Here is a 20,427-nt window from a genome sequence, read left to right on the forward strand (position 1 = left end):
TGCTCTGAGAAATGTGTGCCCCTCTGTGAGCTGTCTCCTACTAACTGCTTTTCCCAGGATCTGTCTGCCAGCTCTCCTCCATAGCTGGGACAGAGTAAGTGTCTTGATTGTCTCTGGTGGCAGGAGCATGAAGGATCTCATTCTTGAGAGCTTTCGGTACAATTCTCCCACCTGGTTTAGGATGGCTCAATTCCGACAAGTGCCCTGTGGGTTTGATTGATGGGTGTGTAGTGTCGTTAGCAAGATTTTCCACTCAGCTTCTGTCTATGGTAAAGCAGGGCTTAAAAACTCACATGTGGGTCTACAGCTGGGCTGAAAAAATGCTTCCTAGGATGATTGACAGGTTACATCCATTTGAGCTTCTTGATCTGAGTTCTGGAAGACCATGGTTAATGAAAATCCAGAGGTCTTCCTGGCCTCCTTAAAGACCTGTAGGAGAATATTGGCTCCCGTGGGATTCTCTTTGCTTCTGTCACTGATGAATTCTGTCATGTATGAAGTCTCCATTCACCCCTCCAGTAAGCCATTTGTGCTGAAAGTCCCAACCAGAGATGATGACTGCCTAGAGAGAAGAGAGGAGCTGGGAGGTGTGGAGTCCACAACTAAGTCCCAGAGGTCCCTCCTTAAGCTGGACAAGTGTCACCCTGGGGTTGGGATGGCCCTGGGCCAGATACAAATGGAAAGAAGGTGGTAAGAGGGGCCACACCACTGTTGATAGGTGGCACTTCAATGTTGTTTCCACAGGATATCCTTAGGGAGCAGCCAAGAGAAGTATTTCCCAAGTATTTGCCAGTTACCTGTAATTCTTTCTTCATTAAGACTGCACTTGGGCTGGTGAGATGGGTTGGCCGGTAAAGGTGCTTGCTCCAGGCTTGACATCCTGATTGCAATCCCGGGAACCACATGACGGAAGGAGAGAACCAACTCCTACAAGTTGTCCTCTGACATCTACACACACAACGTGTACACACACGCACGCACGCACGCACGCACAAGTAAATACATTTTAAAACCTTAAAAAAAGTTTTAAACTTTAAATTGCAATTGATACATTTCTTAGCTTCTCTTAAGTATATGGTGGGTATATGTTATGTATTTGGGAAGCCATTATATGTGAAGATTATCATTGCTGTTTGCTATATTAGTTGCATTTCTTTTGTTGTTGTGGTTTGTGTGTGTGTGTGTGTGTGTGTGTGTGCGTGTGTGTGTGTGTGCAGCTGTGGGTGCCCAACATACCCAAAGGCATTGGGTATCTTCCCTGACTATTCTCCAACTCACTATTGAGGCAGCATCTCTTGCTTGAACCCAGAGGTCACCACTTTGTCTAGTGTACCTAGATTGCTTGCTCCAGGAAGCCCCTGTCCCTGCCTCTCATGCACTAGGATTATGGGTGGGCCACCATGTCCAGCTGGCCCTTACATGAGTCCTGAGGATCTGAACCCCAGTCCCCATGCTGAGCCATTTCCCAGATTTCTTTTTCAGCCTGGCATTATCTTTGGTGTGGCAAGTGGCTTGCTCGTATCTCCCTCCTTATTTTTGAAAACAAGCCCTTGGCTTACTTCTGCTTGTCACTCCAAAGGACCATTAAAAAGAAAGATGAAAGAAGACCTAAGTAGGATGGCAGACGCCTACGATCCCAGCCGTGGGACAGCTGAGGTGGGAGAATGGCAGAGACGTTGAGACTGGATGCAGTTACATAGTTAGACTCCATCTCAAAAGGACAAAGCATCTTTTTAATTGAGAAATTAAAACTTCTAATGAACATAAAGGTAAAAAGGATAGTGTGATTCCCCAATCCCCTAAGCAAATCTGTCAATCAATTTGCCAATAAACCAATGTTGTTTACTTTCTTTTTTGAGACAGGGTTTCTCTGTGTAGCCCTGGCTGTCCTGGAACTCACTCTGTACACCAGGCTGGCCCCAAACTCACAGAGATCCACCTGCCTCTGCCTCCTGAATCCTGGGATTAAAGATGTGTGCCATCACTGCCCAGCCAGTCTTGATACTCCTTACCTGATCTCTCATCTCCACTAGAACATTAATTTGGATTAAATCCCAGATATAATAATAATAATAATATATTTTTATGTATTATGCATAAATGTTTTAAAATTTTTATCATTTATTTAGGTAAAGTTTTTTTTTTCTTTTTAAAGATTTATTTATTTATTTATGTCTCGTGTATACTGTCGCTTTCCTCAGACACCAGAAGAGGGCATAAGATCCCATTACAGATGGTTGTGAGCTACCGTGTGGTTTCTGGGAATTGAACTCAGGACCTCTGAAAGAGCAAACAGTGCTCTTAACCACTGAACCATCTCTCCAGCCCTATGTATAGTTTTTAAATATTTAAAATTTATACTTCAGGGTACCATAAGAGTGTTTTATTTCATTATGGAAGGATTTTTTTATTTAAAAAAATTACATAAGGAAAAAAAATCAATTCCTTAGTATTTTCAGCCTTTTGTTTTGCAAATTTTGATCATTTAGTAATTACTTTTTCAGCATGCTGGAATCAATATTTAAGACAACAACAACAGAAACCGTGCTGGAACTGGTGGTTCCCTGTTCAGGTTCTTTTGAGTCTTTGCAATTTTTTTTCTCTTTTCAGGAAAAACCTGTAGAGTTTCTAACAGTCTGGACTCTGCTAATTGGGCAGTGGTGGTGTGATTGAACCTATTCGTCTGGCCCCTGCATTTCCAAAGCTTGCTGGGTAGGGGTGGGGTCAGCATAGCTTGTCTCTGGAGTAAGGGTGGGATGCCTTACTCCTCCTTGCCTCTCTTTGTGATGCAGGGAACCATTGGTGGTTATTATTTAGATAGCTAGTCTATTGGGGCATTGGGCCATCATTAGTTAGCTGAAACTGTTTATAAACTTCCCCAGAGCTGGAGGTAGAGACCCCAGCATTGTGCTTCTGTTTTGAGACAGGGTCTCTCACCAAACCCTGGGACTCACTGACTTACGGGGCGGGATGGCCAGTGAGCCCCAGCCATCCACCTGTCTCCACCTCACACTGGGATCACAAGAGCTAGTTGCCACACCTGGAGTTTTGCAGGAGTAGTGGGGATTGAACTCAAGTCTTCATGCTTGTGCAGGAGGCACTTTCCCAACTAAGCCACCTCCCTGGCTCCCTGGATGATGGTGATGGTGATGGTGATGATGATGATGATGATGGTGATTCCATTATTAATCCTTGGGTTTACGTGTAATTGATCTATTTCAGTCCATTGCTATCTCTATCTTTGTTGGTGTTTAATTTTTCTACCTTTGGCCAGCTGAAGCCTGACTGATACTTCTGTAGCTGATAGAAGCCCACAGCTGACAGGCTTCCACAAGGCAGACGACCCAGGCTCATCCCATGTCTCTGGTCTGAATAGGTTCAGACTTAGAGTCAGCCCCTTCTCTCAATGGCATTGGATATTATTTGCCTACTTCTGAAAACTCAGCCAAACCACGGCCACAACTCATGGCAGTACCGGCTTCTATGGCAGCCACCTCAGCCATCTCCCCTCTGCCTTCACCATGTGTCTTCTTTTTCCCTGAGCATCCTCCCTCCAGACTCCTTCACAGCCATCATGTGGCCCTTCACTGTATGTCTGGGTGCTCCACTGTGCCACGTGCCCCAAAGCATCTTTCTGCATTGTGGAGCCTTTGTGTGAGCCTGCCCCTTCCTCATCATCCTGTCACAGTCCACCCAAGACAAGGGATGGTCATTTCTTACAGTCTCTCTTAGTTCTCGAGCCCAGATGGCTCTCCCAGACATTGTTAGCCCGTTAGATAGTCTCTGGCAAGCCTCCCTGTCTCTCCTAGTGGTCACCCATTACTAGACACACACTGACAGAGGTGGTGAAAAGGCAAATAAGCAGGTACTGAGTGCTCGGGAAGGGGATTCTGCTGTGCTGGGTGGTTTATATGCTTTCTGTCATGGTAGCTTGTTACCAGCCTGTGAGCTAAGCAATAGGATTCCCTGTTTGGAAAGGAAGTCAAGAGGCTGTGCTAGGATTCACCCACGCTCTCTCTCTCTCTCTCTCTCTCTATCTCTCTCATGTGTGTATGTGTGTGTGTGTGTGTCTATATGTCTATGTGTATGCAAATACACGTGCATGTAGAGGCCAGGGATCAACCTTGGATGCATCCCTCAGTCACTCCCCGCCTTGCTTTTTTTATTTGCAAAGGTTCCTGGGTTAGTTTCAGCTAAGTTGCCTGGCTAACCAGCAAGCCCCAGGGATCCACCTGTCTACACCACTCTAGCATTGGGATTACAAGTACAAGCCACCATGCAAGCTTTTTCTGAGAATGCTGGAGATCAAACTTAGATCTTCATCCTTGCATGGCTAGAAATCTTCCAATAGAGCGTTATTATCCTCAGCCTCTGGAGAACCTTTTCAGAGTCGCCTTCAAACTTGCAAAACTGGTTTTTTCTTATCAAGGGACTGGCCACTCTTTTCAGGGCTAGACCCACATATTGCACATTCTGGCTTGTGTGATCTTGACTTCACTCTGTGATGACACGCATGGTTGTGCCAGCCTCCAGCCTGTCCTGTCTGAAGCCACTGGAGTGCCTCTTCCTCTAAGATGCTCTCTCTATCCCACTTCGGTGTGAGCAGGTGGGGGCAGCTTCTCCTTTGTTCTCTTCACTCCAGATGTAGCCTTGGCTGTATGAGTTATTCTTTGAGGGCCTATGACAAAAGCATCTTAAGGAAGGAAGTATTTGCTTGACTCACAGCATGAGCTACAGCCCTGCAGGGAAGGCAGCTGGTCACATACATCTAGCTAAAAAGCGCTGAGAGAATGCTGTAGTCTCTCCTTTTCATTCATTTGCACCCCAATCCATAAGATTATGCCTCTACACAGAGCATAGGTCTTCTCAGTTAAGCCTTTCTGGAAATACTCTCCTAGACACAGCAAGAGGTATGTTTCCACAGTGATTATAAATCTAGTCAAGTAGACAGTCAAGATTGACCACCACTGTGACCTAGGAACATTGCTCTCCACAGATGCTAAGTGTGTGTTAGAACAGGTACATACTGTGTGGAACCAGCTATCTCACGCCCGCTCACACAGGTTCAACGTAAGCTTCTTTGATATGGTCTTTGTAATGTCATATCCTATGGCCTTTGCTGCTCTGCACTTCTTTGTATGTGCTCGCTTCTGTCTCTAAGTTAAATCACACCCTGTGCTTGGAGGATGCTACTGGAATGAAGTTCCCAGTGCATTGCCCTGCACAGAGTTGAGACTCCGTAATTATCCATTGAATTGAATCAAATGGAAGGTTGTACAGAAGGCAGGCTCAGGGGAGGTGCGCGGCCCGCAATCAGCAGAACGGCAGACAGTTAAAGCAGCTCGACTCACCACAATTTCTTTTAATAGATTTTTCTGTACAGATTTGCTGTCAACATGGGTTGCTGGTTTGGAAAAAAAAAAAAAAAGATAAATAACCAGGGAGCTGTGGTGGCTCTCGTGATGCAGAGACTGGCAGCCTGTGCCATTTCTGGTGCCATATTCCATGAATTTCCAGGTCTGGACAGGACTGTATCTAGCACCAAGGGGGTCTAAAATGATAAGCACAATTGCCTCACACCAAATGTCCTGAACTCCCATGTTCTGGATAAGCATGCATCACCAACTCTGCTCCTCCAGGGCTGCTTGGTCCTCTCTGGAAGTCCAGACCTTCGAGGAATTAATACTAGTATAAGAAGTCAAGCTGTTTATCTGGCTGCGGGTCTCTGCTGGATGAGGAGAGCAGCCCAGCGGCCCACATTGCCATCCTGTTCACTCATTCAGCAAATGCATGTTAAGCATTCATTGTGTATGGGATGCTGGCAGATGCTGGCGGATGATGCTTGGGCCTTTTGGAATCATAGGGAATACAGGTGTTCTTCAGATATGCACACAGCTGTGTAATTGCACACTGCTGGGTGAGATGGACAGGAAAACAGACTTCTGGAGACAAAATATCTGATGCCACCTTCATTGTGAAGTCCGTTCCTCTTTCCCATCTGGTCCTTTCTGGATACCCTAGTGTTCGCATACCACTTGGAGTTCTTCCAGGGCAACCACTGGCACCTTAGACTAGGGGTGTATGTTGCTGTGCGCTTCCAGGCCAAGGGTTTGTTCTCTCTTAGAGAAATGTGTGTCATATTACTGCACAGTCATTGAGGATAAGAGAAAGAAATGAGTAGACATTCAGTGCCTCCTGTCTTAGCTACATTTCTGTCCCTGTGATACAAAAAAATAAAAATTAAAAATTAAAAATTAAAAAATTAAAAAATAAAACAAACAAAAACAAAAAACAAAACCCTGAGCAAAAGCAACTTAGAGAAGAAAGAATTTCTTTTCTTTTCAGAATTGCAGGTTATGGTTTGTGGTCTGTTGTAGAGTACTCAGGCAGCAGGAGCTTGAAGCAGCTTTGATCATACCCATAGTCTAGAACAAAGAGAAATAAATGCACCCATGATAGCTCACTTGCTTATGTTCAGCTATAGATTTCTACTCTTACACAGTTCAAGAATCCCTGCCTAAGGAATGGTGCTGCCCACAGTGGGCTGAGTCTTCCCCACCCTCAATTAACTTAATTAAGCCAGTGTCACACAGACATGCCCACAGGTCAACCCAATGTGGGCAGTCCCTCGTTGAGACTTCTCCCAGGTGAGTGAGTTGGGTCAGGTTGACAGTTAAAGGTAGTCATCATATACACATTGTTGTTCTGTCAGACAGCAGGTGGCCCTGCAGTTGTGACAATGGATTGAACTAGCTCTGAACTTCAGCTCTGTTCCCCAGACAACTGGAAAGGAGAAACTGATATTTGGGAGGCAGCCAGCACAGGGCCTGGCCTCTCTCCCCACCCTCAGAAGCTTCCTCAAGAGGCTGCAGGACTCTGATGAGAGCAAGCTGCCTACCCAATTTAACTTGGCATTCTCAGATCAGCCTGGGTATGGTCAAGACAGCCTTAGAAGCTCCCATGTGGTCATGCCATGGAGCCAGAGCTAAGAAATGGCATAGACCTAGGGTCAAAACATAAAGAACAGGGTTCAGCTTCAGACCTAGTCTGTTCCTTATTGCTCTGTACTTGGAGAGGAAAAAAAAATGTGCCCTTCTCAGATTTCTTCCTAAAAATATATACTTTTTATCTCCTACCAATTTTTTGGGAGCTTGTCTTGGGAGGTGAGAGGTCTTGAGCCCCTCCTTCCATGGGTACAATAGAAGTTTGCACCTCACACCTCAGAGCTACCCGCAGCTGCCTCTATGTTCACCTATAGGAAGTAGTGTAGGTTTCAGTGTAATGAAATTCCTCCACTTTCTGCCAGGGTCTAGCTCCTGGAGCCCCATAGCCTGTGCCTCATATGGCCTGACAATGTGGAGACAGTTGGGGTTGAGGGCTGGGCTGATGGGAATCCTCTAAGAGGTGGTTTCTACAAGGCTCCTTACTCTTAATACCAACAGCTTCTGTGAGATTCGTCTCCTGCTATCTGGTGAGGATAAACTGCCACATATGAGGGAGGAGATGATCACCTCTTACGGTTCTTGGTCCAGCATCTCACCCCTACCCATTTCACATCAGGGTCTCATGTGGCCCAGGCTGACCTCACTCACACTCAGTATGTAGTCAAGGGTGGCAATGCCTGAGTCTCATGCTCCTGAGTGCTGGGATTGCAGATCTGTACCCAGGCCTGACTAATCCAGTTCTGAGGTCAAGCCCAGGTTCTCATGCATGTTAGTTAAGCATTGTGTCAACTGAGCTCACCTCTCATCCTTTCCTGTTGACAGACCCTGCTGCTGCTCCTCCAAATCTGGAAACTCCCTAAATGCCCAGCAGCTAAAGCTCCCTTAAGTGTGTGTGTGTGTGTGTGTGTGTGTGTGTGTGTGTGTGTGTGTAAGTCAAAGGACAACTTGCTGGAGTTGATTCTCTCCTTCCATTCTGTGGGTCCTGGTGATTGAACTCATGACATCAGGCTTGGCAGCAAGCACTTTTACCTGCTGAGCTATTTCATCAGCCTTGGGTAGACTTTAAAGGCAAGGCAGTCGTGTGGTTCTCAGTCTAAAGAAGCAACAGGTTATTTATTGCATGAAAAAACAAATCCCACTGATGTGTTGTTCCCCTGGCCCCTCCTCATCTTGTCCTGATTAAATTGAACTCCTGTGGCTCACTTAAAACCTCAGCAAATGTTTCCATTCACATTTTTGACTGCCTGGAACGACCAGTAGTTGTGTTCTACCCTCTCCCTCTAAGCTTGTCAGCAATTGGAGGGCAGCTGTACCACGTGCTGGGTGGAACAATAAAATCATGCCCTGGGTCTTTGCTTGGCTACCTTCCAACTCTGCAGCAGCTACAAAACCTACCAAATTAAAAACTGCTGGAAAATTTAAGACAAACGACTATGGGTCCTTCCATCCCTTCCTGTCACAGTGCCAGTCTCTCCCTATGGTTCCCCCCCCCAGGGTGAGTGTGTGTGTGTGTGTGTGTATGTGTGTGTGTGTGTGTTCGTGTGTTCCCAGGACCTGATGTGAGACCTTTGTGATTAAATAGTTACATAGAGTATACGAATATGTGATTCTACTCTGACATTGAGCTAAGGTCACCAAGGATTGGCTCCTGCCTCATCTATGATAGTCAGGAAAACAAGTATCATTTTTTGTTGAAAATAATAGAGCTTCACTTGTTTGAGGGGCTGGGTGGGCAGAACCAGGGCTTTGCATTTTCCTTGGCAGTCTCCCAAGGAAGGAAGTGAACCTGTATGTTGGAAGGAAAGGCAAGGAGAGAAGATCCATAGGAAAAACCCTTGTAGACAGTATGGTCTTTTCTGAGATACCCAGGCCCTGACACCCTGGAGATCTTTGAGCAAGTGCTTTATGTGATAAAAGGGATTAAAGATTATGGTTTGGATCTGGGTGGGGAGTCCTGGATTACCCAGGTAGACCTAGTGGAAGTACAAGTTACTTGAAAGTGGATGAGGGAGACAGAAGAAGGGTCAGAGAGATCCAACTGGAAAATCCACTCCCACCTCCCAGTCCTGGCTTTGGAGATGGCATGAAAGAACCAAAAGGCAGGAAATGTAGGCAAAGGGGTGAGAACACAGAATTGCCTTAGAATCCCACGGAAGCATGCAGGCCTGCTGATGTCTCCACTTTAGCCCAGTGAGACCCACGTTGGTCTTCTAACCCACAGCTCTCACTGTAAGCTACCATGTTCCTAGTCGTTTGCTTAAGCTGCAATGGAAAACTAGTCCAGAAACTCTGGGCACAAAAACCATCAGGGGCCATGAGCCTTCAGTGAGAGGTCCACCTGTGAGACCCACCCATCCCTTTCCTAGAGAATGACAATAGTCCCTTACGCATCCTTAAGCAAGGAGGAAGCTCTTCCTTTCCCTGCAGCTGTTCTATTGGTTGCTTTCCCCTCTTTTGACAAAATTCCTGGCAAACAACTTGAGGAAGGAAGTATTTTGACTCACAGTTGAAGGTGCAGTCCATCATGGCAGGGAAGGCTCAGCGGCTTGAGCCTGAGTACAGAGAGCAGAGATGAAGGCTGGAACTCAGTTCCCCATTTCCCCTTTTCCTTTGTATTCAGTCTGCCCCCCCCCCCCCGGAGGATTGGGCGTGGTGCTGTCAGCATTAGGGTGGATCTTCCCTCCACAGTTAAACCTATCTGGAAACACCCCCATAGGGTGTTTCCAGAGGTATGTTTCCATGGTGATTTTAAATCCAGTCAAGTTGACAGTAAGTTGGGCCATTACATCACAGCCCTGGACTATGGGCTTTCTGCCTGGCTTCTTGGGCTCTTGGATCATAATGAGCATACCCTGTGTTGTGGGAATTTTTTGTGATAATCTTGGTGTATTGTCTTCTGTACAGATGCATCTAGAAAACTCTATTCAGGATGAGCAAGTCACTATCATCTTCCTGGAGAAGAGAGGAAACCTATGTGTCCCATATAATTATGGATTTCTTTCTTTCTAATTTCATCCCATGAATTGTGTATATATTTCTGCAACAGTAGTGTCTTAGGGTTCCTATTGCTTTGATGAAACACCATGACCAAAGCAACTTGGGAAGGGAAGGGTTTATTTGGTTCACACTTCCATAACAGTGTTCATCGTGGAAGGAAGTCAAGACAGGAACTCAGACTGGGCAGGAACCTGGAGGCCTGCAGGAGCTGATGCAGAGGCCATGGAGGAGTACTGCTTACTGGCTTGCTCATCATGGCTTGCTCAACCTGCTTTTTTAAATAGAACTCAGGACCACCAGCCCAGGGATGGCACCACCCATAATGGGCTGGGTCTTCCCATGTCACTAAGAAAATGCCCTACAGCTGAATCTTATGGAGGCATTTTCTCAGTTGAGGTTCTCTCCTTTCAGATGACTCTGCTTCTGTCAATTTGACATAAGACTACCCAGCACAACTAGTAAATTCATATTAGCTTTTTAAAATATTCTTTTGGCGTAGTTTTCGAGTCACAGAAAATTTGCAGAAATGTACACTTTCCTCACATCCCACCCCCAGTCCCCACACTTCCAACCTACATTGTTAAATACAGTGTGCTTGTTAGAATTGTAGTTCAGCATTGTAGTGGTTTGGTTCTGACTGCTTTAATATTTGCTTTTTTACATTTATTTAATGTGGTTCAGGAGCGCATTTGGCAGACATATGGAGGTCAGAGGTCAGCTCTCTCCATCTGCTGTGTAGGTTCCAGTCAGCAAATGCCTTCACCTGCTGGGCCATCTTGCTAGCCCTGGTTTGTGGGTTTTGAAAACAGGACCTCATGTTTTCTAGCTGGTTTTAAACTCATTGTGAGGCCAAGTCTGGCCTTGAACTCCTGATCCTCTAGCCTCTACTTCCCAAACCTGGAATCACAGGTGTGGGGCACAGTCCTATCCTCTCTTAAGAATCCCTTGGCTGTGAATCTTGCAGGCTTGGAGTATGATAATCTTGACAGTTCTGAGGAGAACTGGTCAAGTATTTGAGGGTTGTCTTGTTGTTGTTAATATTGTTGGGTTTGTTTGTTTGTTTTCTTTAAATATGTACAAGTGTTTTGCTGGCATGTATGTTTGTGCATAAGATCCATACCTCGTACCAATGATGGTCAAGAGAGGGTGTCAGATCCCCTGGAACTGAAGTTAGAGATAATTGTGAGACATTGTGTGGGTGCTGGGACTTGGACCCAGGTTTTTTAGAACAGCCAGTGTTCTTAAATACACTATCTCTCCAGCCCCTGGCCAAATGTTTTTTAGGTTTTTCTTTTATTGGGATATGGCTGACATCTTTCTCCTCATTAGACTTTGGGAAATGGCTTCTGAGAAGAAAAGGTAAAGTAGCATTTTTACCTCATCATACCAATAGTGTGCAATATCAGCATCCACATGGCTGTTAATGCTGACTTGGTCGTATGGGTAAGGTAGCCTCTCAGGATGCTCCAACGTAAAGCCAGGCTAGTCCCTGTTTCCATACAATACTGTAGAATGATGGAAGTTGCTGACACAACCCACAACTAAGGGATGGGGAATTGTGCCCAGTTTGAGCCACAAATATCTACTAAGCTATCTCAATTTTTTTTTTTTGAGATAGAGTCGATCTAAGCACATGGTTCTCAACCTGTGTGGGTCATGACCCTCTTTGGGGATCAGATGACCCTATCACAGGGCTCGCCTAAGACTATTGGAAAAGACAGATAAGATATTTACATTACGATTCATAATAATAGCAAAATTACAGTTATGGAGTAGCAACAAAAATAATTATGGTTGGAAGTCACCAGAAAATGAGGGACTGTATGAAAGGGTCACAGCATTAGGAAGGCTGAGACCAACTGCTCTATGTGGTCCTGGCTGTTCTGGAACTCACTATGTAGACTAGGCTAGCCTCAAACTGACAAAGATCCTCCTGCCTCTGCCTCCCACATGCTGGGGTTGAAGATGAGAACCACTAAGCCCGGCAGTTATCTGGGATTTTACAGCAAACCCTCCCTCTATTAATTTATTCACTTGTTTATATCCGAGTGGATGACTATTTATTTTATGCCTTTGCTTATAATCCAATATAACTTTTATTTTGTTCAAATTGTTTCAAGTTTGACTTATCCATTCTCATGTGTGTGTTTGTATGTGTATGTGTGTGAATGTATATATGTGTGTATGAGTTCATATGTGTATATGTGTGTGTATGAGTTCATATGTGTATATATGTGTGTATGAGTTCATATGTGTGTATGTGCATTCAGGTGTGTTTGCAGGACAACCTCTGGTGTCAGTCCTCACATTGTACCTTGTTTGACACGAGATCTGTTTGTCATTTTGTCACTGAGTGGCCAGGCTAGCCACTCATGAGCTTCTGGGAACTCTCCATCTCTACAGACTCTCCCCATGGAGCACTGCATTACAGATGAGTCTTACCATGCCCAGCTCTATGGAGGTGCTGGGGATTCCACCTCGGGTCCTCAGGCTTGCACGGCAACCACTGTATCCCCTGAATCATCTCTGAATCATCTCTCCAGCCCTTTTCATGCTTTACAGTGTCCTGCAGAGAGTGGATGTTTTAATAAGGCTCAATAGATTTCTGTCATAGATTTTCCTTTTACTGTTTTAATATTTTTTTAAAGATTTATTTATTTATTTATTTTATTTATATGAGTACACTGTAGCTGTCTTCAGACACACCAGAAGAGGACATCGGATTCCATTAAGGATGGTTGTGAGCCACCATGTGGTTGCTGAGAATTGAACTCAGGACTTCTGGAAGAGCAGTCAGTGCTCTAAACTGCTAAGCCATCTCTCCAGCCCCTACTGTTCTTATCTTTAAAATTCACTGCCACACCCAAGATCAATGTGCCTCCCCTCGTTTCAGGGGGATAGGGAGGCTAAGGTATTATACTTTAGATTTAGGTCTGCAGTTATTTCAAGTTTGGGGAAAAGTTTATAATCTGTGTCTTCACTGACTTTTCTGCTTCTGGACATCCAATCCCTGTGTGGTCCTTTGTTTAAATGACTATGCTTTCTGTGTGGATTTGCCTTTGTGCCTTCAAGAGATGAACTGAGGTTGCCCAGATGGTGCTCAATTTGTGGAGTGCTTGCTTAGCATGCACAAAACCTGCATTCCATCCCCAGCACTACATAAATCAAGTATGATGAAACACACCTATAAGCCCAGAACTTAGGGGGTAGGGGTAGGAGGATCAGGAGTTCAAGACAACCTCAACTATATGGTAAGTTCAAGGTTAGCCAGGGGTCCGTGAGATGCTGTTTGGGTCTGTTTCTGAGTTCTCTGTTTTTGTAACTGCCGTTTCTTTTGTAACGGCCGTCAGGTTCTGCTACTTTGTAAAGGCCAGCCGGTTCTGCTGCTCCGGTCCGCAGGTCAGGATCTAGCAAGAGAGAGAGTGGGGACGGAGGAAGGGGGAAAAAGGGGCGAGAGACGCAAAAGATAGATACAAGACAGAGTCCAGTGGAGTCTCTTCAAGTCTCTTCTTTATTCTCCTCTCTTCTTCTATATTCTCCTCACTCCTTCAGTCTCCTGACACCTCCCACCTTCTACCTTCTACCTCTCTACCTCCTTACTTCTTCCATCCATAGAAAGGAAATCCTGGGTATTTATACCCTTTACCACGTGACTTGCCCTCGTGGACAAGCTCAACTGAAGGCACTATGTCACGTGCCTTGTAGCCATGGATACCAGGAGCACCTTGCAGCTGGGGGCACTAAACAGTGTAACAAGATGTTCATCAGAGTGCGCTCAGCTATTGCAGGCTGTTGAAAACAAGTCTCTTGTCAGGGTATATGGCTCGAGATGGCTGTAAAGATGATAGCCACTTTGGGCTAAGAGTCGGCTCCCAACATGTTTTGTACCATTAAGCTATTATCTATGCCATCCTGTTTTGACTATGATAACTTTACTAGTGTCTTGAAGTCTATAGTCAGTATCTGTCCTGCCTTTGCATGTGCGCTTCAGGATCAGTTTGTCAATGACAAGGAAATATCTTCCTCTGGTTTTGACTGAGAGGTTTATATTGCCCACATGTTGATCCTCTTCACAGTTAGTTTGGTTTCTCCCAATTGTTGCATTTTATGCCACTGGAATGGCACCACTTTTAGTTTCAAATTCCAGTTCTTTTTTCCAGTGTGTGGGAGGGCAGTCAGCTTGTGCAGTGATAATGGCACCCCTGCAGCCTTGTGACACTCCCTCTATCTCCTCCATTGGAAGCGCTCTGCTCCTTCCTTCTCCCTATGACTAAGCCCAAGGCTCTAACACCCTGGCCCATTCACATCTCTGCCACTCCCTTGTTTCCCTTCCTTGAACATGCTCACTCCATCATAATGTTCAGACATTGTGGCCACTGTCTCACCCCCTACCCTGTTTCCCCAAACCTTCCGATTTTCACACATAAGTGCTTTGGGGGACCTACCCATTTTGAATGACAATGTAGGTGTTTCAAAGTCCTATTCAGATGTCCCTTTTGCTAGGAACCCCTCCACTTCTCAGTGTTCAGCATCAAAATCAGCCTCATTCTGCACAAGTTCCTCTGGTTCCCATCTGGCACCTGGAGTGCAGAACACTGGTCCGTGGTTCCACTGGGCCTGTCTCCTCCACTCCTGGGAGCAGAGTGGGGCATGTCTCCAGGCTCCAGAGGAGGCACTCAGTGATGCTTCTCAGTAGAGTAAATATAATTAGAGATCCTGCACAGGGAGCCTCGAACTCACTATGTATGGTCTTGGATTTACCCTTCCCCATTGTTGGTTGCTGTGTGCACCACTTCCCAGGGATGGAACCCAGGGATTCATGTGTGCCAGGCAGGCTCCACCCACCAGCAGAGCTCCACCCACAACCCTCTTTCACCTTTAGAAACCTTTCTCCATTCTTCTTTCCATATTTATTTCTCTCCTGGGGTTCTTGGGGTTCCCAGGCATAGAAGTTTAGGATTCACCATGTCCTGTGGCTATCCTGTTCTTTCTGGGGAGAAAGAGGAGGTTAAGTTACCATCAATTACAGACATGTTATCCACGTAATCCTGATTCCCGTGCACCGATTGGGTAGACAATGTCCCTGGTCCAAGAAAACATCTGGTCCTCCAGCTTACATAGTAAGGGGTGGTTCCAGGGGCAGCAGCTCACCAGTATCACCAAAACGTCCCTCTTGTCCTTCATACTTGTCAACTTCAGCATGTTAGCTTCTTCAGGCGAACTCACCTCTTGGCTATAAAACGGCCATAGCAAAGTTACCATAATAGCCTGGTACAATGGTGGAGAAAAGAGAGGAAAAAGACTTACCTTCCTTGGGACTCTTTCTTAAATGGAGAGAAATTATTCTAGAAACTCCTAGAACTATTTCCACTGACAGCTCAGTGACTACAATTGTATCCTATGGGCCCTTAGGGCAGGGTGAGGAGCAATCAGGATCTCACTCTGGACCCAGGAGGGGCAGGTGGATCCTAGACTAAAATGGGGTTTCTTTCATAGAATAAACACTGGAGGAAACCAGAAGTCTCAGCTATGCTGTCATTCCTGAGAGAATCGCTTCAGATCTAACTGCAGGAAGCCACATCAGGTCTTACAGCTAATAAAAAACAGAGCAGGATTCAAATCCACCTCTTCAAATCCCCAACTCTGCCTCTGCTGGCCAGCTGGACTTCATTTCAGATGGCATTTTCTAGAAAATAAAATGAGATAAAGAAACCCCTTTTCTTGGGGTGAACTAAGGCAATCTCTGAGCCTTTGCAGCCTGCCCTTCAGCTAGCCGTTTATACTTTTATTAAGTTATGACTAATGTCGGGTGAGGAGCTAGAGACTGCACCCTCGGGCTGAGAGCTTCAGACCATTCTAGAGTAAACAACATCCTCAGATTCTGTGCCGAGAGAAAATTCAGTCGTGGCCCTTTGTCTTTCTAAGCTCAGGGACTGGCAAGCAGGCTGCTGCTGGGCCCTGCTCGGGTTGAATAGAAAGGAACCTTCCAAAGCGGGCGGGCTGTTTTGGGAAAGTGGCTGCTAATGGGGCCTCGTGGGGCGGGGGCCAGGCGCAGACTGAGCAGTTTGCATATTGGCTTTTACAAACAACTGGCTCTGAGTCAGCGGTTAATGGAACAGGAATGGGGTTCCTGCCCAATGGTTTCTTCCAAACACCCATTTCCAATTGTAAGCATATCTCAGCCTTTCTTCTGGGGCTTGTTATGTCTCTGTGAGTGAATTGAAGAGGCAGGCCAGAGGGTGGGGTTCTGACTGTAGCTGTGTTCATCTGAAAATATTCTGAACAATGCTCTCCGAGGGAAGACCTCATTCAGACTCACCTTTAGGAGTCCTGGCTGGGAATATCATCTTTCTAGTCAGAAGGAGATATTTAAAGATCACAGTGTTTATACACTGGCTCTAGCTACATTTGGGGCAGATGTGAATTTTCTTCCTCCACAAAATGCAGACTGGTCAGGAGTAGTGCCTCCGGCTTGTAATCTCAGCCAGGGCAGAAGGATTGCAGCAAGTTTGAGGCCAGCATGTGCTACATAGTGAATCTGGGGGGCAGCCTGGACTACCCGGCAAGACCCTGTCTCAAAAGAAGAAAACAAACACAAGCTACAAATTCTATCTCAGAATCTATGCAGTACAATAATGCACACAGAGTCGGACTAAAGTTCAGACTAAAGTGTGAATGACTCTTGGCCCAACACTCTCCCACCTCCCCACCCCCACCCCAACAACATGAAGGCTCTTTTAAAACTCCGTGGGTAAATTCTGCTTCTGCATCTAGCCTGAGTTCTAAACAGTGATCTTTGTAGTCTGAGTTACTTATTCAATAAATACTTGCAAGGTACAGAGAGTATTAGAGGTATCATCTTAAGTAATAGTAGCAGCTCATATGTCCATGACTCTTCCCAGGGACCAGGAATCATTTTATCTTCCCAATAGGCCTAAGAAATTGGCAATATTATTTTCACTCCCATCATGTAGATGAGGAAACTGAGGCAGAGGAAATTAATGGGTTTGTCCAAGGTCACATAGCTAGAAAGTGACAGAACCTGAGTTTGAATCTAGGCATCTAATTCCTGAGCACTGTGCTATCTAACCTCTTTGAGAATCTGATAGTAAACAAAGGACAAAGCGTCCCATGGCTAGAGTGATGCTCAGTCGGTAGAGTGCTTCCTAGCATGCACAAATCCCTGGGTTCAGTCCCCAGTACCACATAACCACAGAGCTGATAGATAATACATGCTTCTGATCCTAGCAGAGGGCGGAGCTCCCAAAGTTCACGATCATCTTTGCCTACTACTGTGTGAAAAACTTTTCCTGGGGAGGCATGATACTCACATCTACTCACCCCCTAGGGAACCCAGGACAGACCAAAGTACAGATATCACCAAAAAACAGTTTGATGAACCATGGGTTTTAGTGGGGCCATCTACAGGAATTTGACTCAAGGGTTACTTACAGGAACAGAAGTGACTCAAAGACAGCTGCACCACTGAAGCCCACCCCAGTGTAGGTGACAGCCCACAAAGTCGGGAACAGGAAGCACACTGCACAGCCTGCAGGCATCTCAACAGGTTGTAAATGCCTCAGTTAGTCTAAGCCTCTTCCAGGCACCTGTGCTGGTCCCACTCCTTCCAGACAGTTGAGTTGGTCTGGTCTCAGAGCCTTCTTTGCAGCTCAGCTCTCCTTTCCCTTAGGGAGTGCCTTAGTCACTTTCTATTGCTGTGAAGAAACACCATGACCATGGCACTCTTATAAAAGAAGGCATTTTATTTTGACCTTGCTTACAAATTCAAGGCTTTAGGCAAACACGGTACTGGAGAAGTAGCTGAGAATTCTACATCCAGATCCACAGGCAGTAGAAAAAGAGAAAGAGAGACAATGGGCCTAGCTTGGGCTCTTGAAATCTAAAGCCCACCCCCAGTGACATATTTCCTCCAACAAGACCACACTTAACCCTACAATGACACAATCCTAATCATTCTAAGTAGTACCACTATCTGATGTCTAAAAATTCAAATATATGAGCCCACTGGGATTATTCTTATGCACACCACTACAGGGGGATTCTCAGCTTTTTTTTTTTTTTTAACTTATTCTGGTAGGAGGGTCCTAGTGAATCTGGTCAATTTCAGGGACTTCCTGAAGCTATTTTGAGTTGTTTCATCTTCTTGCTTAAAGAGCTTCCTGCAAGACAGAAAGTTTTGATCTCAGGGGAAAGCTGTTGTTACAAAACAGCTACATAGCAGGTCCAAGGCTCCCCTGAGTTACAACTAGACCTCCTGGTCTCAAACAAAGCAAACATCTTTACCCAGCTTTCATTCTGATTTGGGGAATGTTGGAAACATATATCTACATTATTTTCTTCACATGGTGACAATTCTGTGGAGAAATTCTCAGGGCAGCAGAAGGCTGAACAGAGGTCTTGAAAGTCACAATGGAGTCCAGTGTGTGATGAGGGACTGTAAGAGAGTTGAAGTCAGGAGGATGGCTGGATAGGCTCCTTTGCATTTAATAGAGCATTCTGCTGCACAGTGACAAAAAGATGGGGACAGAGAAATTTAAGAGAAAGCAGTACCTGGGTAGGAGGTGGTTCTGCTGGGCAGATGGGGGAGAATGGTGGCTAGAGCCAGGACTAGGGGTGGGGAGTATTGATGAGGAGATGCTGGACTGGGGTCCAGCTTGGTGGGGTGGGGCCTAGAGAACTTGCCAGTCAATATGAATGATAAAAGGGATAAGGGAAAAGATTCCAAGAGTGCTCTCCAGATTTCAGCTTGAACCATTAGGTAAACCAGGGTGCTTGGAAAGAATATGTATGTTTATTTCACGTGGCATTTGCTTCCATCTTCTAAGTTTATGTTCAAGCACCATGCAACCAAGTTACCAAAACACACACACACTTATATGCATACATACACATACGTACATACACACGTGTACATACACACATGTTTTAAGTATGTTTACAATTCTATGTTGGACCATAGCCATAATTACCTTGAGTCACGTATAGCTGGTGAACACCCATGAGAACCCTTGGACTGCAGGTTGGACACACTTAGTGTAAACAGTGGTACCTCTTACTGAGTAGGAAGAGAAAGGAGAAGGAAAAGGAGAAAGAGGAAGAGAAGGAGAAAGAGGAGGAAGATAGGGAGAGAGGGTTTGGTTTTGCATGGTTGTGGTGGGCATGAGGATGTTGAATCTCAAATCCTGTCTTGGATGTCTAAACTTGAGATATCAGGAGACTGGACCTTTCACATGGACATTCTCAGCATGTAGGCCAACAGGATCTCCTAAGGGCACATCAGATAATTAGATTTCCTGTGTGGGAAATATTGCATCATGGTGCTTGAGGAATATAGACACCGAGGACCTTTGAGACTTAAAATGTGTTTGGTGAGGCTATGGAAGTGAGTGCTTCATTCACTGAAATTTAAATATCTGTGTAAAACCCCACAGACCAACAAAGAGACAAGCAGAAAAGTCAGAAAAAGACAGACGCCCCAGCCTTCAGAAAGCCCAGCCTTGTAGCTATAGTTAAACATTTCCATTGCCTGTCAGTTCACTGGAGTGTGTGTTTGAGGTCACCTATATTTTTCTGATGTCTTATGGAGAATTATACAGAAGGGCAGTTGGATGTATTTGGAGACAGGGGCTGAGTAAGGTCTGAGGAGATGACTCAGTGGGTAAGAGCACTTACTCCATAAGCATAAGGATCTGAGTTTGAATCCCGAGTGCCCACATAAAGTGAGCATACCTACACCTGCCTGTAACCCCTGCACTGGGGATGGAAGCCTCAGGCTCAATGGGAGGCCCTGTTTTAAAGAAATAAGGCAGAGAGCTACAGAGGAAGATACCAGATATCCTCTTCTGTGGACTATATGCAGGGCATGCACACCAACATACATACATACATACATACACACACATACACACACACACACACACACACTCATACAACATACATGTTAGAGTCAACTGGCCAGGAACTTCCTAAAGTTAGTGTTCCCTTAAGGTAACACCTGCTTCTCTATTTTGGTGCCACTGACTCATTCCCTGTCTAGCTATAAGTGGGTAAGTAGTCCCCTGTGCTTCAGAGCTCTCCGGAGTCTAGGCTGCAACCTAGACTCAGAACTGAGAACTGAGTCGATAAAAGAATAAATAAGATGGAAAGATGGGCCATTGCTTTCATTAAGGTTGATTGCTGCTGCCGTATTAGTGCCTTCAAACCTCCCAGTGACCAACACCCTCAGAGAAAATGACCTTTGTGTACTTAATTGGTGAAAAGTGAGAGGATGTGAGGTGCGGCTTTTAGGAGGAGGAACCCAAGGTCAACATCAAGTGCTTCCTGCACTGCTGGGCTTGAGAGTAAGAATCTTCCCCCTCAAAGTCCATAAGGGGATTGTGTGCTTGAAGGAGTGGGGCTGTAGGTCACTAAATCATTCTAACATTCCTTTTGCTAATTTGTACTGTAGGTTTCCAGTATTTGAAAA

At 45.4% G+C, this 20,427-nt stretch overlaps 1 protein-coding gene across 1 annotated transcript in view; it reads left to right on the top strand.

Annotated features, from left to right (window-relative positions):
• Positions 1-20,427, top strand: part of Parva (parvin alpha) — a 152,141-nt gene that overhangs the window by 82,850 nt on the left and 48,864 nt on the right. The window lies entirely within an intron of this gene.

Source organism: Grammomys surdaster, unplaced genomic scaffold (assembly GCF_004785775.1).
Source record: "Grammomys surdaster isolate TR1022 unplaced genomic scaffold, NIH_TR_1.0 184, whole genome shotgun sequence".
In the NCBI taxonomy this organism is placed as follows: Eukaryota; Metazoa; Chordata; class Mammalia; order Rodentia; family Muridae; genus Grammomys; species Grammomys surdaster.